Below are 23,422 nucleotides of genomic sequence, written 5' to 3' on the forward strand. Positions count from 1 at the left end.
TTGGATTCCTTGGAGAACACTCCTTCTTTGTATATAACAACAACATTGAAACTGAACAATAGTTTTCCAATAATCTTAAATGTGGGAAAAGGGAATGAGTAAGAAATTCCAGTTTTTTGCAACCAGCATGGCCCTTACTAATGAGTAGATGGTTAGGGAATTTCTTCACTTAGCATTTCTCATTATTAATAAATTTTGCGCTGACAACTATTAAGTGAACACTTTGGATTTATGCACCTAACCTAATTACATATGCTGCATGTACGCATTTCATTATTTACTTGACAGATTCATTCCTTGAAATCATACATAATTAAAGAAGGATCAAATATTAACAATTAGATACATGTTAATTCTCTTCAAATCTATGGAAACAAACACATTTTACTCTTTGGTACAACAAGGATGGGAAAAGATACATTCTCACCAGCAGTTATTTTGTAAGCAGAATTCTTGATTTTCAGTTTTATTTTACTTGCAATTAAAATGATATGTGCAATTAATTGTCCTCTACCCCCTTTACTGGAAAATATATCAGTATTTTTAATAAGTGTAAGAGGTTAGTAATTTCTTCCTGACATTTTATAAATGAAACAATTTGTTCGGGTGTTCCTTGGCAATTTCCAATATACGGTTTGCACTCAGCCTCACTAAGTCAGTGGCAAACTTATAGTGACCTCAGATCAAATGGAAAGCCTCCCATTAATTTATTCAGACAATGAAGTACACACTTTTGGGGTCCATCCCAAGTGCTATGAGAACAGCAGACCTCATACCACAAGATATTTTTGTTGTCATTTCCTGTTAACACCCAAAGTTATTATCTTCTGTTTCCACATGTAGTAATAATAATTCCTCTGACATTATAGAATTTTAATATCACAGGTGGAAGAGCATCCCTGATAACTGAACCGTGATGGAGAATGCTTCCCATCAATGCTATTCTTTCACCTCCAGAACTGTTGTGCATAGCTTTTGTTCATAATCATGGCTCGACTCCTACCCATCACAACAGCGATTCCCTCTGCTAATAACTGCTGGTGCATCTAGTTACAGAGACAGGGATGTTAACAATAATGATGGAATAACACCTGTGTTGTAACACCTGTTCTGAGTATGCAGACTTGTGGTACACGTGATTGTATTCTTGAGGCCAAATAAATGTGAGTTATTTCTTGAAGCTGGATTTCCTCTTAAACCCCATTGCATATTTGTATTTCACGGGATGTACGAAAAATGAGCTGGTGTTTCACCAATCCGTATCCTGAGCAGGTTTTTTAATCTGATTGCCAGGACAGATTCTTAGCATGCATTGTGTTGTGTTGTGTGCAAACATCAGTATTAATTAAGGTCTCAGTTTTGTTTCTCTTGCGCATACTGTATTTAATTAGCAAGGCGTCCTGATGGAACTGAGGGCTTTGTTGTTATTGTTGTTGACTGTACAGAAGAAATTAAGGTCCTGGAATCAAGCCTTTGGGGCCACAAAGTACTGCGATGACAGCTTCCAGCTACTACTACTACAATAATATGTATATACCACTTGTCAACCAAAGTTCTCAAAGCGGTTTACATAGAAAAATAAATAATACATCAAGAAGATGGTCCCCTGTCCCCAAAGGGCTCACAATCTAAAAAGAAACATAAGGCAGATACCAGCAACAGCCACTGGAGGGATGCTGTGCTGGGGTTGGATAGGGCCAGTTGCTCTCCCACTGCTAAATATAAAGAGAATCACCATTTTGAAAGATGTCTCTTTGCTTAGTTGGCAGGGATTGAGAACCAACTACATAGGAAGCTGCCTTATTCTAAATCAGATCATCGGCCCATCTAGCTTAATACTGTCCACACTAAGCCCATTGGGAATAATGGGTTTACTCATCTGTAACACCATTTGCACAATTTTGGCATCTGTGCAACTTGTATACACACAGTATTACTAGGCAGATGTACCATTGCACAATATGTCTGCCCATATCTCCATTTGATCAGAAGTATTCTTCTGTTGATCAAATTTACTTTTTCTTATAAAATCTCATAATCTCACCATTTGGAAGGTGTTAAAAATTCATAAGTTGCCACATTATTCATCATGTAAGATTAATGCCAGCCTGACAGGCTTTGTAAAAATCTGGGCTCCACCCATGCACCGGTCACCCATCGTCCCAAGTGCCTATACCATCTCTGTGTAAGATGTGTGCAGGATGCTGAATATTGATTATTTCCACCTTCTTTTTTTATTTCTGATGCTAAAGAGAGAATATGAGGCTGTGATTGTCAGGGTTAGAGTCTCTCTGACCTACACATGTACAGTTAATAATTTATGAGTTGATTCAAAGCAGATCTCTGCGGAATGAGCCTGCAATAAGCAGCGCTGTCTAGGATGACAAAGATGCAGAACAGGCCAACTCATGTACATCACATCTCCGTTTCAATTTTAAAACCAAAATGAAACAATATTCCTTATAGAGCAGTTAGAGATTTGTTATTTGAACACACACACAATCATGCCGTATCCTATTAAAAGTTACATAGGGGAAAGACATTTGATTTATCAACTTTTGGTCCAATTTTCCTAGGCATTTTGTTTGTGTAACTCCTGTAAGTTTGACTGCAAAATGGATGATCTTATGTGTAAGGAGAGTAATAAACCCTTGGTGCTTAACCATTGCAGGATCTGATCAAAGTACAGGCAGTGATGAGAAAACAGAACAGAAAAGAATAATGGAAGCTAATATCTGACAAATCCAGGGTTTCATGAGGTGGATATGCTAAGCAGGGAAAGCGGCATCTTTTAAAGTGGAGGCTGTAAAAGTGGGCAGAGAGAGCAACTGCCCCTATTCATCCCTGCATAGTGTCCTTCTAATAACTGTTGTTGATGTCCTCCTTGTGTTTCCTTTTAGATTGTGAGCCCCATTGGGACAGGAAACCATTTTCATATTCCTCTTACTGCATAAGCCCTGGTGTGTATCAACAGAGGGTGCAGGAGGTGACACACAAACCGCTGATGCTCAGAGACTGCCCACCATGCCCTCCCACCACCACCAATGGGCATGGGGCCCACTTCTCTTTGTGGTTCCCACTAGTCAACTTGTCCCCTGCCTACCCACCACCACTGTCATGGCTACCCTTTGCCAGCCTTGACGCAGTCTAAGGACATCACCGTGACAGCACAACATCATTGGACTGTGTTACAGCTGGAAAAGGGAGGTAAGATGGGCAGTTGGGCAGCATAAGAACAGGGTGAACAGCATGAGTGGCTAGCAGTGGCAGCAGGGTCATCCTAAATGCCAACTCAGGCCACCCTCAACATCGTTATGCCACTGCCATCACCACTGCTGCAGGACATAAACTGTTGGAGATGGAGTTCCAGTGCATCGACCTTTTGCACCAACTATCCTAATGACCACTAGGGGCATTGGGAGTTGGATAGGACCAGTTATCACTGCAGCTAGTGAGGGTCTCCTTACCTGTCCCAGCTTGCCTCTGCTCTATGACTCCTGCTTTGACTCCTCAGGTACTTCCTGTAGTGAGTCAGTCCCCTTCCTTTCCTCCTAGAGAGAAAATGGAAACATATCTATCTATCTATCTATCTATCTATCTATCTATTTCCCCCTACCTATTCATTAGGTAACTGATAGTTGGGATCTTTCCTATCTCAAATGTACTTCACCAATACATCAATTTAGTTTAGACTCTGCAGTGATCTCCATGTGTCCTCTAAATAGCTGCAACAACTAAATTCTGCACTCTGTAACTGGAGTGGTAGCTTCCTTGGTGCTTTGCTAAATAATCACAACATAGACTAGGGCCAGTTAGCTGTATGGCTGGCTCACCCCCATGAAGTCGATGCTGGATAGCCAGCTAAACACCTAAGGTTCACTATAAAGGTAAGTGGAGGGAAGAAATGTACATACTTACTCTGCATGCAGCAGCTACCCATCTATGTATTTGTAGCAAAAGTACATGCTACAGGGTGCTGCTCACCCTCTTCTTGTGCTGTCCAGCTGCCCAACTGACCTCCCTTTTCCTGCTGTAACACAGTCCAATGATGTTGTGCTGGCACGGTGATGTTATTCGTCTGCCTCACGGCTGGCAAAGGGAAGCTGATCGGTGGTGGTGGGTAGGCAGGTGACAAGATGGCTGGTGGGAGCCACAAAAAGAGGTGGGTGGGCATGGTGGGCATCAGCAGTCTGTGTGTCACCACACCACCTGAGCCCTCTATTTATTCCATACTTCCATAGAAGTGGCAGTGTATGAGATTTCCCTACACAGAGATTATCTGTCACTTGTAAATCAGTTTTTTGAGGTACTCTAAAAGCTTGCAAAACTGTCTGACCACAGACCGTAGTGGGACAGATGAAAATGAAAATCTATACCCCTAAGTAACAACTCTCTCATACTATATTCAAGTCTCTGATAAATTGTTGTCTGTATCCTGACTAGGAAAGGTAATCAATCAGCAAAGTGCAGAACTGTATTTAATTTTACAGGTACAACATGTGTATGGTAAGAATAATTTCCCATTACTTAGCAGGATTTGAAGAACCTGCATTCACTGGTGCAATTCCAAAAAGCAGCAATTCCAAAAAGATGAAACTACTTACAAATACTGGGATGTCTTTTTTCATGTACATACTTTACTTCCTAGGACCTCCATAGATATTGATATGTATTTATTTTAAAGGTGTCCAGCCACCATTTCGATAAAATTATCTCAAAATATAACTCATGATCTACTATTTATGGGGCTAGCACTGTGTTGCTAGAAAGATAACCTGGCCCCATTGATACATGTGAAAATAAGCATCAGATAGTCTATAATAAAATGGAATATACAAAACTTTTAAAATAATGGTACACTGCCTCCATTGAGACCTTTGCCATACTTTATGTTTCTTTGGGGAAATTTTCCATTCCTAAAAATGCATTGTTTCATACAATTCATTAGTAACGTTGAATGGATGCCAATGCAATATTAAGCAAGCCTGATAATTTCAAAGTGCAATTAATGTCTGATATCCAGCCTAACAAAGTGCTGGTGAAGCAATAGTGTGCTGATGCTGCAGGAGAGACAATTTTTGTCTCTCTCCCCTTCCTTCTAAAGCTGACTGACTCCCAAAAATATGTCCCTGAGGGCTACATGAGTTAGTCCCCAAGGGCTAACACTCAGATGGGGAGTGTCAGATGGAATGGGAATGTTGCCCCTCTCGCATCGCACGAGCGCACCATCAGTATACCAGTGTTTCATTAATTTGGAAGTCAGTCAGTGTTTTTCAGGTGATTATCCTTAGGAAGTGTATGACAGAGTACATATGTTTTATTGGTTTATTGCCATATTCAACAATAAATCTCTTTCCACATAATAAAGCTTTGAATTTGTTTCAGTATAACATTTAAACCACATTAAGCATCTTTATTGATTTCTTTTCCCAATATTTCAGTTCAACTACTTGGCTACTTGAAAAACTAAGATATAGCAGAGGAAATTAATATGGCATTTGTATATAAGTCAAATAACATGCCAAACCAGTTCACAATCTACCAGGAAAAATATTGCACAGTAAAATGTTCTGATAAAAAGGTATTATGAAAATTTTATGCAAATGAGAAAGATTGCATAGGAATATTTTCTGGAACATTTTCTAGAAAATTGTCCTTTTCAAAATCCACATCTCTGTACTCCTATTATCTTCCATGTCTCTTGGATCAAATGGCAGCACCTGCATTTTCCAATAGGACGATAAAATTCCACCCAAGCTTCTCATTCAGTTTTATCTCCTGCTAGAGTCCAACATGAACGCAAAGAACAGTCTAGTCCCGTGCTAAGGCTGACATGGTGCAGTACTGAGGATGGGGCTCCTGTTCCTTTCATAGCTGTGCAGAAGAGAGAATTTTGGCAGCTGCTGCTGCTTGTCATATAGCATTGCACAAATGAGAAAAATTGCCCTTGTCAAACAACACTACACGGTATTATCAGTTCAGCTGCTGCATTTTGTCAAGCGCTAGAATCATGAAAACTGCGTAATACAGCAGTTAAGAGTCTGAGCTATGAGCTGTAAGTCATAATTTTTTTTTAAGATTTAGATATACGGGCCAGTTCAGGCATCATGCAGAATGCTTTAGCACAGGACTAGACTGTTCTTTGCGTTCATGTTGGACTCTAGCAGGAGATAAAACTGAATGAGAAGCTTGGGTGGAATTTTATGTCTTACATTAGCATGTAATCGGGAAAGCGCTACAACAGGGGTAAAATGCTTCAGCTTGGCAGGATCGTATCGATCCCCAGAATCTCAAACTCCTACAATGGGAAAACTATAAAGCAAAGATAACATCCAAAAAAAGGCATTGGAAATGTGAATGGCACCTTGCTGTCAGCAGAGGGACTGCGGTGTAACAACACAGGAAGTACAGAAGCAAACTTAGCAGATCCATAGTGACACTGTTGTATGGTTTAATCTGGAAAGCGCCCAGGTCTCAGAAGCATATGTACTTCCCCATCCCCTGTCCCCATGTGAGTTGGAAGAATTCTGCTTCTGATGGTGGTTAGAAACAAACCAAGTTCAGTTGTGGCATGCAGACCTGCCAATCTTGATTTATTCTAACCAAAGTGTTTGAAGTAAACCAAGATATGACTGCAGTGTTTGATGTGGGTTTCAGATCTGTTTTCCCCCCAACATGTTGGTTAGAATAAACCAAGATCAGTCAGTTCAGCTATTGTGGCTAATCTTGGTTTGTTTCTAATCACAGTCAGAAGCAGAATTCTTCTGACTCATGGGCAGGAAGGAAGAGAGCAACACATGTCATCCATCTAGGACAGGGATCCTCAACGCTGAGCCCCCAGATGTTAGTGGACTTCAACTCCCATAATCCCAAGCCCCAGTGGCCTTTGGTTGGGGAGTTGAAGTCCAATAACATCTGGGGGCCCATCGTTGAGGATCCCTGATCTAGGAGACATAACACAGGACCTAGATTTAAAGTGATTCTGCATGACATCTGAACCAGCTCAATGCCTGCGAAGCACTTTCAAAATTCTGAAGTGCTATAGAAATTCTAAGTATCCTGTAAAGGAAGGAGGCATTAATTTATGAGTCAGTGAATATAGAAATAAGAGGATTACAAACTAAAGGGAAACAGCTATACAGGGCACAGTTCTCCTGAGCTATGAAAAAAACTATCTCTAAACAGACACACTGGTGCTTTGACAAATATCAAGCAGCATTCTTCATACATCAGAGATCTGGCCACAGCTACCCATGCTTTGCTAATATTCTGGCTTGACTACTGCAGCATGCTGTACAACTTAGGTCCCCCAGCTGTTTTTGGACTACACCTCCCATAATCTCCAGCCACAATGGCCAATAGCCAGGGATTTTATGGGAGTTATAGGCCAATATCTGCAGACGGGCTGAAGTTGAGCAGCCCTGCAATACATGGACCTGCCCTTGAAAAGTGTTTGGACCAAATGGTTCAAAACATGGCAAGATTATTTACTGAAGCTCACCATATTGTCCACATTTCTTTAACACTGACCGTTCAAGATGTGGTGGTTACCTATAAAGCCCTAAACAGTGTGGGACCAAGCTATCTACAGGACTCTTTTTTCCCCAATGTGAGCCTTTACAATCATAAGACAGGTCTTGACAAATTTTCTTTGGATCTGGGAGACAGCTGAAAAATTTAGGAGCCAGACAATGGACGCTTGACAAAATTACCAGACTTAGTGATGGACATTGGTGTGGGGGAGGATAAATAGGCTTCTCTTTATCCCCTTTACAAGTAACATATCTAGAACAGAAACAGGGCTGCCTGGGACAAATAACACTTTTATTAATTACCTCTGAATATCTTAGTTTAAATGCTGCAGTTAAATTTCTAGATGCTATGGCTCCCTGGCACCTGGGATTTCTCAAGCCTTGCTTGCTTGCTTGCTTTATTTATTTGTCACATTTATATACTGCCCAAACTTTCATCTCTGGGCGGTTAACGTAAAACAATTAAAACACATATAAAAAGTTAAAACAATTCAACAATTTAAATCAATCACAAAATTAAAACCAACAAATTCTAAAAGGCTGAGAAAGCTTGGTTGAAAGGATGGGGTTTCAGATGTTTGTTTTTTTAAATGCCAGAGATGGGAGGATTGTATCTTAATAGAGAGTGCATTCCACAATCTCAGGGCAGCAACCGAGAAGGCCCGTCTCTGTGTAGCCATCAGACGGGTTGGTGGTAACTGGAGACGGGCCTCCTCAGAGGACCTCAATGGGTGGTGGGGATCACAGTGAAGAAGACGCTCTCTTAAATTAATCTTAAATAAGATTATCTTTAAAAGATAATCTTTTGAGGGCCTTCTCCAAGTTGCCTGCCTTTAGAAGGAAGCTGTGACTACTGGAAAGAGTAACTTCACTATTAAGTAATGCAGACAGTGTTGAAAATATTGTTTTTCTCAACTGTTTAATTAAGCTTGCTTACAGATGTCTGCAAAAAAGGGTATCCAGTTTTCTGATCAAATCACATTTATGCCCTTTAAAATATTCCGCTGGGATGGCTCTATAGTGGGGAGACTTTTTAACCTTCTCTGACAGACTGTGGAGCAATCCAGCTGGCAAACATCTAGTGTGACTTAACGTAAGGTGAAACATGGCCATTCTAACCAACATATGGAATCCTACAAACTAGTTAAGGCCTTGTAACAAGTCTGAAATAAAGACGTTTGTCCAAGAAAATGACACTTAGCCACACTAGCTGCAGCAGAAAAGAACAGCCTGTCAGACTCGTGTGAGGACTGTAGTGACATATAGACAATAAAATGGGATGGCACAGACCCTTCTCAGTGGGAGGGCTTTCTTCTGCAGTCTCCTGGGAGCTTCTGTGTGCTTCCTTTTGTAGGAAACCTTTCTGCAAAATGTGGCAGGAAGCCCCTTTGAGGTCTTATTAAAATTCTTCCTTCATGCTGTAATATATGTTGTACAAGGCAGATGACAGCACCCCAACAGTTAATTCTTTATAGTGTAGAAATAGAAGCAACAGAGGCAAAGCAACTCTGCAGCTGACATCTCCTGGTAAAACTGCACAGTTGGCATCTTGGAACAAGAAATTAATCAGGAGGGAGAATCGGCTCATAATCCCATGGCCAGCAGCCCTGAGAAGTTAGTATATATTATTTACAGTACACAGCTGTGAAGTGGACTTACAGACAATGGCTGCAATCCTGCAGCTGGTTTTGTGAGCTCAAGACCCATTGGCCTCTATGGGACCTAACTATGCTCAGTTCAGTAAAGGGCCATAGGTCATGGGGACCAGAGTGAAACATTTACTGCTCTGAACAAACACAGTTTTGACATTGATTTTTGAAGGTTAGGATTACACCCTGTCCCTGCTCCTGTCAAGTTTTCAATTTATAATTCTGTGCAGTATTATGGTTTCCAGGAAATTATTGGCCTACATCCAAACTAGCTCTGTGCTTGTGAAAGTATGTCCTGCCCATGCAAGTGGGGAGGAGAGATTTTCAATTATTGTCCCCTTCCCTGACAATGATTCTCCCCTTCCCTCTAAACCAAAAATGTGTCCCTGAGGGTCCCCAAACATTTGGGCACAGGGGTTTGGAGAAGATCAAATGTCTAGGTGAAACCTCTTAGTGAGTGCAGGATTTATATGGATGTAGGACATTGTTATTTAATTATTATGGGTTATGATGGGATAATCATTTGACTGTAGCCCTATTCAGACATTATGCAGTACATGCATTCAGCTGTCTGCAACACACATACATGGTTTTGTGTATGTGTGTTTATTTAAAAAGTGAAATTGGTTATAGGCCGACCTCATTAATCACAGCACCACTATTCGCAGTTCTGCGTATCCATGGCCACCTAATTGCCACCCAACCTCAATATCTGTGGATACAAAAGGGTTAAAATCCATGTGTCCGTGATGTTGCCTTTTGTGAAAAGAAACCATTTTCCCCTGTGAAAAATCATGAAAAAAATGCTGGATTTTGGACTCCTAGGGGGCACTGGTGGACATGTGGCGGGCACTTTAATTTGCTTTTTTTCACCATTTCCAGCCTTTTAAAGCATGTTTTTCCAGCCTCCATGAACCAAACGCCCCCATTCCCATTGCCACAATGCCCCGTTATCTGCAGTTCCGTTGTGTGTGGTTGTAGCAGTGAATGGAACCCCCACAGATAATAGGATGCCTACCACTGTATGTGGATTTAACATAACATGTGAATAACTGTTCATGCATACAGACCTGTATGTGTTGTACGTGTACAGATTGTACATGTGTTGGACATAAGGTGTTAATAAAGTTTGTTTCTCAAGTTGTTTATGGATCTCCTTACATTTATAGGTGGTTCTGGAGAATTGTGTAGAAATCAGGGAAAGCTTGAAACTTGCTGTGTGACCATATAGACACTCTTTCCTGTTTTCACAACTATCCGTTAATAAAAAGGATAGGAGGTGTCAGCACTGGGGAGAGTGAGTATTATTGTGAACTGAGAATCAGTGTTATTGTGAACTGTAACTGGAAGGCAGACAGTTTATTCAAATTCACTTAACTTATCTTGAACTCTTCCCAGGTGTGTAGTGGAGGGGGGACACCCAGGACTTCTCGGCTTCTCTGGCTGTTGGGGTGGGCATGGCCATGAGGGCTGTCATGCAGAACCCCTGCACTTCTGAATTTGCAACTATATCACTGATTCTTCCAAGAAAGTTCCAGGCTAAGAAATAATCATTGCAAGTGCAAAACCAGAGATTAAATGGTGCATAAACTACCTTCATTTATCAATTGTTTTCCCCCATAGTCTAGAAGCAATTTTTCTGTGAATATACTGTACAGTACATGTTCCTTAATTTAGTACTTGCCTTAACACGGCTGTGTTAGTGCTAATTCCCATGTTCTCCTCCTAATGCAGGAGGCATATCTGAATCCCTCTCTACTTATTTTGGAACTGTGAGGAAGAGGGCAGGCTTCCTTCCTGTACAGCAGCCAGTACAACCCAGAAACATGAGAGAAGCTGGACTCAATATCCAACTCCACCACATAGTCATCCTTGGCAACAATAGCACCTCTCATTTTCAAGAAAACAGTACATTGCCTACTCCAGCAGCAGCTGATGTCATTCTCCTCAAACTTTATACATAGGAAGTTGCCTTATACCAAGTTGGACCATTTATCCATCTAGCTCAGTATTGTCTACACTGACTGGCTGTGACTTCTCCAAGGTTCCAGGCAGGAGTCTCCCTAGCCCTACCTGGAGATGCCAGGGATGGAACCTGGAACTGTCTGGATGCAAAGCAGATGCTCGATCACTGAGCTATGGCCTCATCCCCATTCAGGCTTAGACCCTATCCTATTTCAGAAGCTCAAGGCAAATGATAGATTAATTTTAAACTTACATATTTATGTATTTATTTAAAATCTAGATTGTAAGCCCTTGGGGCAGAGACTTGTCCTCTCATCTGCTTTATAAGTGCCATGTACATGGGTGGTAGGAGTGGTTATAGAGGAGGAGGAGGAGGAGGAGGAGGAGGAGGAGGAGGAGGAGGAGGAGACCCTTTAGAAATATCTTTGTACAAATGGCACATTAATTTTACACAGAAAAAATCCATCCAAAATTAGAAATGTTCCTACTTAACCCTGTCCACCTAATTGCTGCCCAAACGCTCCTATGTTCACAAGTAAATTGCGATGTTGCTGCATCTTCAAACATTAGTCTATTACAAAGCTTTGAGATAGAGCAGGGGACAAGCCTGAGTGATTGATACATATGGCGACAGTTTTATATTTACAGTAGCAACATGCAAGTATTTGTTCTCTTCTCTAGACCTTGATGTTACTCTCCGACACAAACCAATTTGAATGAGGAGAATGAGAGCCATGTTACAGTCTTCCTAATATCAGAACTTCCAGATGGTTCAGTAAAGAAGATATTTCTTAGGCTAAAATCAGACATGACACGTGAATTCTGACACTGGAACTCTGACAAAGTTTTCTTTCTCAAAGAAAAGCCGCAGGGATCCCGACTTGGACTGGGGCCATGCTACAGATGGAGTGGGCTCTAGTCCTTTCCCCCTACACCGATTCTTCAAGTTACGTGTAATCAAATTTTCTAGAGACAGAGGAGAAAACTTATGAGTAGAACATTTGTGCCTGTAAGTATTCATCACAGTGGCTAATAGCAAATTGGACACAGATTTGGACACAGGGGGAAGGGTTAACCTCCATCTCTCTCTCTCTCTCTCTCTCTCTCTCTCTCTCTCTCTCTCTCTCTCACACACACACACACACACACACATCCCAGTCCATATCCCCACCCAGCTGCTAGTTGAAAAAGAAAAAGATCTTGTAAGTTCCAATCACAACAACAACAACATTTATATACCACTTTTCATCTAAAGTTCCCAAAGCGGGTTACATAGCAAAATAAATAAATAAGATGGATCCCTGTCCCCAGGGGCTCACAATCTAAAAATAAACATAAGATAGACACCAGCAACAGCCACTGGAGGGGTGCTGTGCTGGGGGTGGATAGGGCCAGTTGTTCTCCTCCTGCTAAATAATGAGAATCGCCACATTAAAAAGGTGTCTCTTGGTCCAGTTAGCAGGGGGAGTTAACAGGACTCTCACATCACATAGTGATGGGGTCATAGCTCAGTGGTTGGGCATCTGCTTTGCATGCAGAAGGCCCCAGGTTTGATCCCTGGCATCACCAAGAGAGGCATTCCAGGTTGAAACTTTGGAGAGCTGCTAAACGTCAGTGTAGACAATACTGAACTAGATGGACCAATGGTTTGATGCAGTATTAGGCTGGTATTATCTGGTGTGGCTATTTTAAAAATAGATCTCACCTAGGATGACTGTGGCAAGGTGTGGGGTACTGGCTCCTGCTTCTCTTCTCCCCAGGAGCATTGACCATGGAAATACTTGTGTCGTGTCAGTGAGGAGGAATATTTCAGTGAGCAAGACTTCCGAATTGGACTATACTACTACTACGATGACGACGAATATTTATACACCGCTCTTCAATAAAATTCTCAAAGTGGTTTACTTAGAAACAAGATGGTTCCCCATCCCCAAGGGCTCACAATCTAAAAAGAAACATAAGGCAGACACCAGCAACAGCCACTGGAGGGATGTTGTGCTGGGGGTGGATAGGGCCAGTTACTCTCCCCCTGCTAAATATAAGAGAATCACCACTTTAAAAGATGTCTTTTTGCTCAGTGGGTAGCATCCAGACTACATTAAACATCAATTTAAGTCAATTAAATTCAGTTACTTATGACTAATTTGTCTCACTCATTTCAATGGTGTGTAGTCATGACTAGCTTGGACTGGATGCTGCCAAATATCTTTGCAACAGTGGCTCAGCAACAGGGCTGTACTGGGGGCACTGAGAGGGCGGTGGAATGTATGTGGGGACGATGCCGGGTTTTGGGTAGAATGGGAAATAAAGGGTGAGAGTGTTCACTACTGCTGGGTGCATATAGGGAATATGCCCTGTGGGCCAGTCTGAGCCTGCTCAGCAACACAAATCTCCTTTCAGACAGCAGTTTGACAATAACATTTACTGACATTAGCAAACTCTGCAACACCACCACAAGCTTCCCTAGAAGAAAATCATTTTGATGCTACACATACAGGCACGATGTACAAGCTACTCTGTCGGTTACTGCCTTTTCCTTGAAGTCCTTTCATTCTTCTACCAGCAAGGCCGGCATGCTAACTGACACACAGCAAAATCAACCTCGTTCTTATACTGTAAATGGAGGCTAGAGCAATTATTAAGAAGTGACATGTGATCAGCAGCACTAGGTTCATCTGAAACTGCAGCCTTCTTCCAACATTCGGAGCAACGGTGTGGTACACACTTACATATGCTAAAAGTTGGTCGGAAGTCCCACCCTGGCCCATCACTCACTGTGCCACTCACGGAGATGCCGAAGTTCATCTGAGGAGCCAATGGCACAAGCTTCCATGATTTGGGAGGCTGGATGCCCCAGCCTCATCAATCACAGAAGCACCCACCATCACCGATACAGAATTTGCTTCTTCAGACAAACAGTGGCATAACTGTGAGCAGGATGGAGGAGGCAGTGAGTGACGGTCAGGGTGGGACTTCCGGCCCACTTTTGGCACATGTAAGCATATACTGTGCCACTTCCCTGAATGCCTGAACAGGGCATGGGAGCTAACTAAATACTCTATCTGTACCCCTCATTCAACCCAGATATGGATAGCAGGCTCAGGAAGATCTCAGTATCTTTTACCCCAGGAGAGCTGGACAGGGAGAGGAGGGGAAACCCAGGGAGCACACCACCTTTCATGCCTCTTATTCCCAGGAGGAAGTGTCTGCACACCTGCAAGCAGCAAGATGTTTCGGAGCAGTACTAAATGCTCTATTTTCCTTGGAAACTTATGGTGAATGGTGTAGTGGTTAGAGTGCTGGACTAGGACCAGGGAGACCTGAGTTCAAATCCCCATTCAGCCATGATACTTGCTGGGTGACTCTGGGCCAGTCACTTCTCTCTCAGCCTAACCTACTTCACAGGGGTGTTGTGAGGAGAAACTTAACTATGTACACCGCTCTGGGTTCCTTGGAGGAAGAGTGGGATATAAAATGTTTGATGATGATGATGATGATGATGATAGCAGCAGCAGCAGCTTTATTTATGAATGTATGTATGCAACATAGTGGAAGCAAACTGGTTCTTACAGTAGGCAGCCAAACTGTATTAGTCATCAGATTCCCAAAGCAATAGTGTGGATTACCACAGCCCAATCACCACCACCCTAAAACACACAGGCTGCTTCTAGTCCAGTTAAATTCATAGCCAAGTAGGATGACGTATCGGAACCTGCCTCTTATCTTGCTCTGCTTTAAAAGGATAAAATTCGTCATGACTTTCTGGTTGTTTAAATCAAGACATTTTAGTGAGTCCAGAAATATTAGACACCTGTCTAGGCTGATAATGTTGCACTCAAATCAGAAAAAAAACTTTGCACTCAAGCAACACCATTCCCTTGGGGAGGGGTTATAGCTCAGTGGTAGAACAGTTCAATCTCTGGCTGGGAAGGACCTCGATCCAAAAACCTGGAGAGCTACAACTAGACAATGAAGCTGTTCTCACGAGCAGCCTAGCCTGGGCTAGTCTGCTCATATGGCGCGCTGGGATCTGCACGGATCCTGGCACTCCCACCCAGCCTAACCCCACTCCCAAGCCCAGCTCTAAGCCGAGGTTAAGGAAGCAAGCACTCCCTTAACCCAGCTGCCTGGCTCGTGTGTCTCCTCGGGCTCCATGAAACCCGAGGAGACACATTGATGAGCACCTAGAGTGCCTGTCTGATGGGGCAATCCTGCCAATGCATCATGCTTGTGGCGGCGTGGTGCACTGTGGGGTTTCTGGAGGCCGGGATGCATCATCCTAGAGCACCACGCTGCGTGGTGCAGCACCGATCCTCTGGGAGTGCAGTCAGTCTGTGCTCCCAGCAGGCTTCCTGTGATCATCTGGGGGGAAGGTGAGTTGGAGCAGCCTTCCCCCCTGCCCCCACCTCACCTGCCCGGTCATGTGAATGGCCCCAGTGTATACAATATTGAGCTAGATGGACCAATGGTAAGGCAGCTTCGTATGCCCAGAGTCACATTTCTATGCATGTGCATGTATAATTCAACAATTATACCAACTGACCTCTTGGATACTCCTCTGACTAAATTTTCTTTGTTTCACCAAGGCTATGATTTCAAAGTGCTCATGAAAAGAGATTAACCTCGAAATCCATGATTTAAAATAAGAAGAAGCCGCATCAAGGCTGAGCCACAATACTAGGCCCCAACAAGGTTGCCTTTTCTCCTTTCCTTTTGTCTCAAAAGAGTTTCCCCTCACTGATTGCAATTAATGTTTTCATTCAACTGCAAAAGCTGGTGCTCAGTATAAATATTAGCACAGCGAGCAGAACTGCCATCCTTCCCTCCACCGGCAGGGTAATGTCCCTTCCCCCCACTGCTCCATTTTCCCATTATCCCTTTAATGCAGAGCAGGACTGCTGATTACAAAAGAGGCAGTTTGACTCCAGCAATAGGTCTTCTTCACTAATCCTCACTGTCATGGAAATTCCAGCTGCTACATGAATAAGAAGCTCAATCCATATTTGCCAGCTCTAATATGAAATCTGTCAGAGCCCAAATTAATGAGTTCCAAATTCCTTACATCACGATAACAGGTTAAGACTGGTCAATTAATTACATAAATCCTTCCCGATTCATTGTGCATTTTCAGGCGAGATTGTGTCTTACATTACTCCATGACACAAGGCCTTTTGGCTCTTGTTGTTCCGCAGAAAAGCCCCCATTTAAGCGCAGCCCGGCTGCCACAGCCAAATGTTAAATGTCATGCATTGGATTTGCACTTTTCTGTAATTGCTTTTGTTAAAAAAAAATTAAATTAAAGGCTTTAGCATTGCAGTGCATTCAGGGAGGGAGAGGTTAGTTGAATGGGACCCTAGAAATATCCTCCTCCCCTCGCCAATCTGAAAATAAGCATCTCTCACTGAACAGGGCAGCGGTGGGGGGGTGGGGAGACACACTATGTTGTCCATCCGGGTTTTCTATAGCAACTGATTACATTTAATGGCTAAGTCGATCGTTCGTTGTGGAAAATAGGGGACCTTTGAAGAGGACATATAAGTCGTGCTACTAGATTTGCAGTGGCTTTGAATATCTAGAGCCTTCTAGAATATTTGGCCAGTGGGGAGAAAGCTTGATTGCGACATCTGTTCTTGGAAAGACACCATGAAGGGTTCTTTTTTTTCCCCTTTCCCCAGTCATTTTTGCAGTTAAATGTTCATCTGAATATGCCCCCTTGTGGCAAGATCAAAATTTACCACATCTGAAAACTAACAATTTCTGAAACAAGTTTAAATACTATAGCTCTCCTGCTTGGAGGAATGTCCAGAACTCACTACACAAAAATAATGAGGAAAATTAGCCTTGTAGATATTTTGCTACAGAGGGGGAGGGGGGAGAATATACGGCATACACATACTAGGCAGAAGAGTACTGCTCCCCACTGCAGAGATTTGGGATCGAATCCAGCAAGGTGGCAAGCAGGGTGCTAGAAATAAATAAGCACACAGAAGCATTTTCCCATCTAGTCTGTCTGCTTTCATCTCCTTGTTGTCAAACTTCTAAAGTACTTTTTAAATTGAGCAAGGTTTACCGCGAGGAAGTAACTTGCCTAGGGAGCAAGAGGTTGCCGGTTCGAATCCCCACTGGTATGTTTCCCAGACTATGAGAAACACCTATATCAGGCAGCAGTGATATAGGAAGATGTTGAAAGGCATCATCTCATACTGCGTGGGAGATGGCAATGGTAAACCCCTCCTGTATTCTACCAAAGACAACCACAGGGCTCTGTGGTTGCCAGGAGTTGACACTGACTTGATGGCACAACTTTTACCTTTACCTCTAGGGAAATCAACAGGAAATTTCTGGTCCATGCACACAGAGATGGATCATGGTCTTAACACATGGCTGGACTATTTTGGCCCTCCAGCTGTTTTTGCACTAGAACTCCCATTGTTCTCAGCCACAGTGGTCAAACAGGGAAGATGGGAGTTGTAGTCCAACATCTGCAGGAGACCCAAAGTTGTTGTGCAGCCGTGCCTTAATACGTTTTTAAAAGACCAAAGAACAGCTAGCTGTAATTTGTGGGGAGAGAGACACTGAACACTCTCTAGAGGAAACAACATTTGCTGAGCAAATTAGCTATTCGACTTTAGAATAATATTAATTCCACTCCACAGAATAGCACTGTAGTCCAGGGGGCTGCCCCAGACTTTGGAATCCATTAAGGGCTGTCTCCAGAGCGAACAAAAATTGTAGACAGCCATTGATGGTACATTAGAAAAAACCCAGAAGCCACAATCTGATTTCCCCACCCCTTCTGCCTCCTTTTTGCCACATCCAACCTGATGAAGAGCTCTGGAGAACTCACAAGCTTGCTGTTCAGCACTTTGTTTCAGTTTGGCTAGTCTTAAAAGGGGGTATTACCACACTTTGGCTTTTGCATTGCTTAGGGCTGGCTCACCATGTTAGCTTATGGATAACATAATGTGTGACCCAGTAGCTATTTCAATGGGGAACTGCATCTGGGGATACAGCAGACCACACATTACATGCTCATCTTCCTGCATCCCTGAAGACAGTTAGAGACATTGCCACGGACGTGCTTTGCACCATGTGAAGCATGAATCGGCCCTTTCTGCTGCAGTCATGTGCTTGCTAGGAATTATGATGCCTCTGCTCAACAGCAACCTTATATGATTGCAAGCTGCTTTACATAAAAAAGAAAGAGGCGGAAGCCTTGGCAGGTGTACATTGACAACCACCGTGCCTTAAGACTGGCATCATCTACCATACTACACTTTCCTCCAAAGCCAACATACAGTAGCATACAACCCCAAAGCTGTTTTCAAGGTATAAGGAACATCTGAACCCATGAGGAGAGAGTGCAGGTAGGAGTCAGTGTGGTGTAGTGGTTAGGGCTGGGCTAACCAGAAGACCGGAGTTCAAATCCCCATTAAGTCATGAAAGGGCGACTCTGGACCAGTCATTTATCTCTCAGCCTAACCTAACTCGCAGGGATGTTATGACTATAAACATATGCCATGTACCCTACTCTCAGCTCCTTGGAGGAAAAGCAGGGATATCAATGTAAAAACAAACAATATAACCTCTAGGCATACACAGAATTTCTCCCCATTACTAAGTAGCTACTATTTGCCCTTCCATATCTAGAATTAGAGGAGTGCCGCTTGTGGTTTTCCTTCACAGACTAGTTGTACTGTTTAGTTTCCTTCACAGACTAGTTGTACCCTACCATTTCTTTTTAGAAGTACACTGGCATGGAAGACCTATCTCAGAGGAGCACAATTTGTGTAAATGTTGTATTAAGAATCCCTGATCCATCAGTTTATTGAGACACCTTCCCGCTACTTTCCATTTGGGGTGCATGTCTATCATTATAGTCAGCAAGTTAGGAGCATAGGGTCATAGGAAGCTGCCATATACTGAGTCAGACCACTGGTCTATCTAGCCCAGTATCATCTTCACAGACTGGCGGCGGCTTCTACAAAGTTGCTGGCATGAATCTCTCTCAGCCCTATCTTGGAGAAGCCAGGGAGGGAACTTGAAACCTTCTGCTCTTCCCAGAGCGGCTTCATCCCCTGAGGGGAATATCTTGCAGTGTTCACACAGCAAGTCTCCCATTCATATGCAACCAGGACAGACCCTGCTTAGCTAAGGGGACAGGTTGCTGTGCTTGCTACCATAAGACCATCTCTCGTCTCCTGGTTGTTTACTGTGAATGACAGGCAGCAAGAGAAGAGGAAGGACTATTGCAGGCATGGCAGCACAAGAGCCTGGCTAGCCACAGACAGCTTTGACCATTGCACAGATTCTGACTTGCAGTGTGCGCATGTAGAGAAATGTGACTTTTCAAACCGAAACAATGGTTTTGAACCTTTTTGAAGCTATGGACCTCCCCAGATCCTCAAGTATTGCCCATGGACTCCCACTTCATTTATATTATTTATTTTCAAAAGACTGTAGAGAAAAAAAAGCACAAAAAATAAGTGCTTAAGGTAGTTATTTTCAATAACTTTATTTTGCCTCTCTAGAAGGCAAATTAAACCGAGCAGCAAAATTTTTCCACAGATTACCAGGATTATATGGACAGCGTCCATAGGGTAGTAGATCCTATGAGGACTTCCCTATGCGGAAAGACTACAAAGTATGGGTCTTTTTTTAATTTAGAAAGTAGACAAGTAAAGTGGACATGATAGAGGTGTATAAAATTAGGCATGGTGTAGGAAATTTTTCTCCTTCTCTTATCTTATTAGAACCAAGGGTCATCAGTTGAAGCTAAATGCTAATCCCTGCTAATTGCTAAATCTCTGCTAACTGTGCAAAGAGGCACCTTTTTAACATGGTGATTCTCTCTTTATGGTGTCTATCTTATGTTTCTTTTTAGATTGTGAGTCCTTTGGGACAGGGATTCACCTTATTTATTTATTTATTCATTTATTATTTCTCTATGTAAACCACTTTAGAAACTTTTTTTTAAAAAGCATATAAATATTTGTTGTTGAAATGTTGGGAGATTCAGGACAGACAAAAGGAAGTACTGTATTTCTTTGCACCCCATGTTAATTAAACTATGGGATTCGCAGCAGCAGCAGCTGCTGCTGCTGCTGGATGTAGTGGTGCCTACTACCAATCGAATGTGCTGTCAAGTCAATTTCGACTCCTGGCACCCAAGACAGAGTGGCTATTGGATCAGGTTTGAGGAGGGGGTGCACAACTGGAAGGCATTTGAAGGGGTGTGCGGGCTGCACCACTCTATTTAGCCCAGTGGTGGCCAGGGATGAGGTGGACCTCACAGAGGGAAGACCTGAGGCCTCTGGAGGCCTTTCATATCAGATTGAAAATAAATGAACAGGAGGAGGAATGGAGTGTGTTAACTCCCTCCACTCTACTTCTGAGACCATGGCTGAAGCCACTCTGTGACAGCCCCTAACAACAAAACCAGGCTTATGGGCATGTACATATTTTTGTGCAAATGGCTGTACATGCATTCATTTTAAAAGTGGACCTGGACCTGGATACAGATGCCTCAGCTGCAGGGTACAGATAGGAAGTGTACTGCTATACATGCATTGAACATAATGTGGGGGTAACTGTACATGCATATGCTGTACAGAGATTGCATGTATATTGTGCATAATAGGAACATAGGAAACTGCCATATACTGAGTCAGACCATTGGTCTATCTAGCTCAGTATTGTCTTCACAGACTAGCAACGGCTTCTCCAAGGTTGCAGGCAGGAATCTCGCCTGATTTGGAAAAACAGACTTGGGAAGAACTAACCTCGGGTTTGAGCGATAGAACCTCCTTTCGAGGTCCCAGAAAGAAACCTTCAAGGAAACGGGACGGAACGGGTGCCCCCATACTAGGGAATTGGAACGTTCCCCTTCTCGTAATCAGGTTAGTAAACTTGTATGTCATTTATGCAATGCTCGTGCATAGGAATAGGGAGGGAAGACGCGACCAAGAGGTTCACGTGGATGAGACAGTAAATCTCTTCTGGAAAAGTTTGTATGGTTATGTGCAAAAAGACAAGAGTATCTCTTCTAAACAGCAATGGGACAAATTGTGGAAATGGACGTCGGATGTAAAACCCCCCCCCCCGATTACCTGATGTGCCTTGTAATCCCCCACCCGCAAGTTACAGTACTACCTGCATATACTTCATAACTTGTGTGTTTCCAAATTCTTGTGTGTAAATCTTTGTACATATATCATGTACAAACAACCACTTTGTATATAATTGTGCTCTGGCAATGTACTGTATGCTTCGGTAGTTTGTTGGTTCAATAAAAAAATCTTGTCCTATTAAAAAAAATAAAAAATAAAAAATTTTGTCCTATCTTGGAGAAGCCAGAGAGGGAACTTGAAACCTTCTGCTCTTCCCAGAGCACTCCATCCCCTGAGGGGAATATCTTACAGTGCTCACGTGTGGTCTCCCATTCATATGCAACCAGGGCAGACGCTGCTTAGCTATGGGGACAAGTCATGCTTGCTGCCACAAGACCAGCTCTCCTCAGTATGTGTGTACTGCACATACTGTGCAAATAGGGCCTCACCTTAGTCCCCACCACCAATTTTATACATGACCTGACGTGCTTGTCAGAAAAAAAACACAGCTTGTAAGCATTTTGCAAGTTTGAAAGTGATCGATCCATTGTTCTTAACCATTTTTAAAGTGTTATACCAACTGCTCCCCTGAAGTGTTTGAGAAATGGAGGGTTATTGAAAGTCTCTGATTTTAAAGCGACATATTCTGTATCTTATAGGGCAGTATCTTATTCAACGCAATGCTAAGACTATGGGGGAAAGGTAGGAAATCCCACAAGCCCCACAGCCTGGTTTCTTCAATTTTTGGCAAAGTATCCGTGATAGCCTTCTACAAGGCAGCTAAAGGGAGGGCCTGAAATTCCAGCATTGACTACTGTTCCTGGTTCAAGAACAATTCAGCTCCACAAGGATGGTTCTGTGCACTGCAGTCCACAAAAGCTGCAACATATTGGTCAATTTTAAGGTGTCTTGGACGGTTGTTGGTGAAATGACTGTCACAATAAAGATTTGATTTTGGTTGTTGGGGGGTGGGTAGGGTTGCCAACTGTCCTTCAGTACGCAGGATGTCCCTCATTTCAGGACTCATGTTGATCCTTATAGGGACGGCATTTGTCCCTCATTTATTCAATAGCATATAATGCAATCACATATACGTCAATGATACTCAGCCTCTGGATTACCACTGCATACACCTCCCAGCCCCCAGCCAGCGCCCACAAACTTGTGTCCCTCCTTCTGGCAATGAAATGTTGTTGGCAACCCTAGGGGGGTTACCACAGCAAACCAACATGGCTGCCCTTCTGAAAGTGGTGTCCCTTGCTTTTCAGGCAGCCTGGAGAGGTGTCGCGTCCCTACTTTTAAAGGAGCCCCCTGCTCTTATTCCAGAATGGCATATGCAGAAAAATCCAGCTTCACATAATGGTGCTGCTGCCGCCGCTGCCCACTCCTCTCACAGCATTTCGGCTCCCATCGCTGCTGCAAAGCGCATAAAGGGAAGGCGTGGGGTGGACAATGAGCTCCAAAAGCTCCGCTGACCCCTTATTTCAGAAGTCATCTGACAACCTCGGTCTGCACAGATCAGCGACAGCCGGCAGCCTGGGCGTTTGCATAACAAAAGCCGACCATCAAGTCGGCGCCTGGGAATGTCCTTCTCCCCCCACCCGCGTCCCTCCCTCCGCCTTGCAACAGCATATTTGCCTAACATTGTGCAGACCCCTCCTGTCTCTCTCATTGCATGCATCCGCAGTGTGTCGACGGGGTGGAGCGTGGGGGGAGGGGAAGGAAATTAGGGGTTATTTGCAAATAGACAAACAACGCCTTTAAAAAAAAAAAGTGGGGGGGGGGCCCACACCCTATCATTGCCAATTGCATATATCCATCTCCTACACCGAGCTGCGCTTAGAGCAAATGCTACTGTTGTACCTTCTTCTTCCTTGCCTTTGTGGTTTCAGAAGGGGAAAACCACCTATTATTCGGGTTATTGTTCTGGTGGTCCTTTTCAGAGCTGAAGAGTGGGCTGTTGGCTCGGAAGACCTGCTAGGGGCTCGCTGCTTTGCTGCCGGCGGCTCTGCTCCCGTCCCCGTGCTTATTTGGGCCGTTGCTATGGGTTACGGGATCAAGGCCGGCTGCCTTCTCCAGCTGACAAACGGCCCCCAGCAGAGCTTGGGCACATGGAGGGCGCCTGGAACACACAGACTCCCAGCGAAGGGAGGAGAGGAGGAGGAGG

General features: G+C 43.4%; 1 protein-coding gene across 11 annotated transcripts in view; it reads right to left on the reverse strand.

The window, feature by feature from the left end:
• The window catches only part of LOC128329305 (uncharacterized), a 262,592-nt gene extending 239,336 nt beyond the window's left edge, over positions 1-23,256 (reverse strand). For 7 of the 11 annotated variants that reach the window (XR_008309611.1, XR_008309612.1, XR_008309610.1 and 4 more), the window contains exon 1: positions 23,119-23,256. The gene's annotated coding sequence lies outside the window, so the exon portion shown is untranslated. The remainder of the gene's footprint in view (positions 1-23,118) is intronic. The other 4 variants (XM_053260234.1, XM_053260238.1, XM_053260239.1 and 1 more) reach the window with 3 other exon arrangements.
• Between the last annotated feature and the right edge of the window lie 166 nt (positions 23,257-23,422).

Source organism: Hemicordylus capensis, chromosome 6 (genome assembly GCF_027244095.1).
Source record: "Hemicordylus capensis ecotype Gifberg chromosome 6, rHemCap1.1.pri, whole genome shotgun sequence".
Lineage (NCBI taxonomy): Eukaryota > Metazoa > Chordata > Lepidosauria > Squamata > Cordylidae > Hemicordylus > Hemicordylus capensis.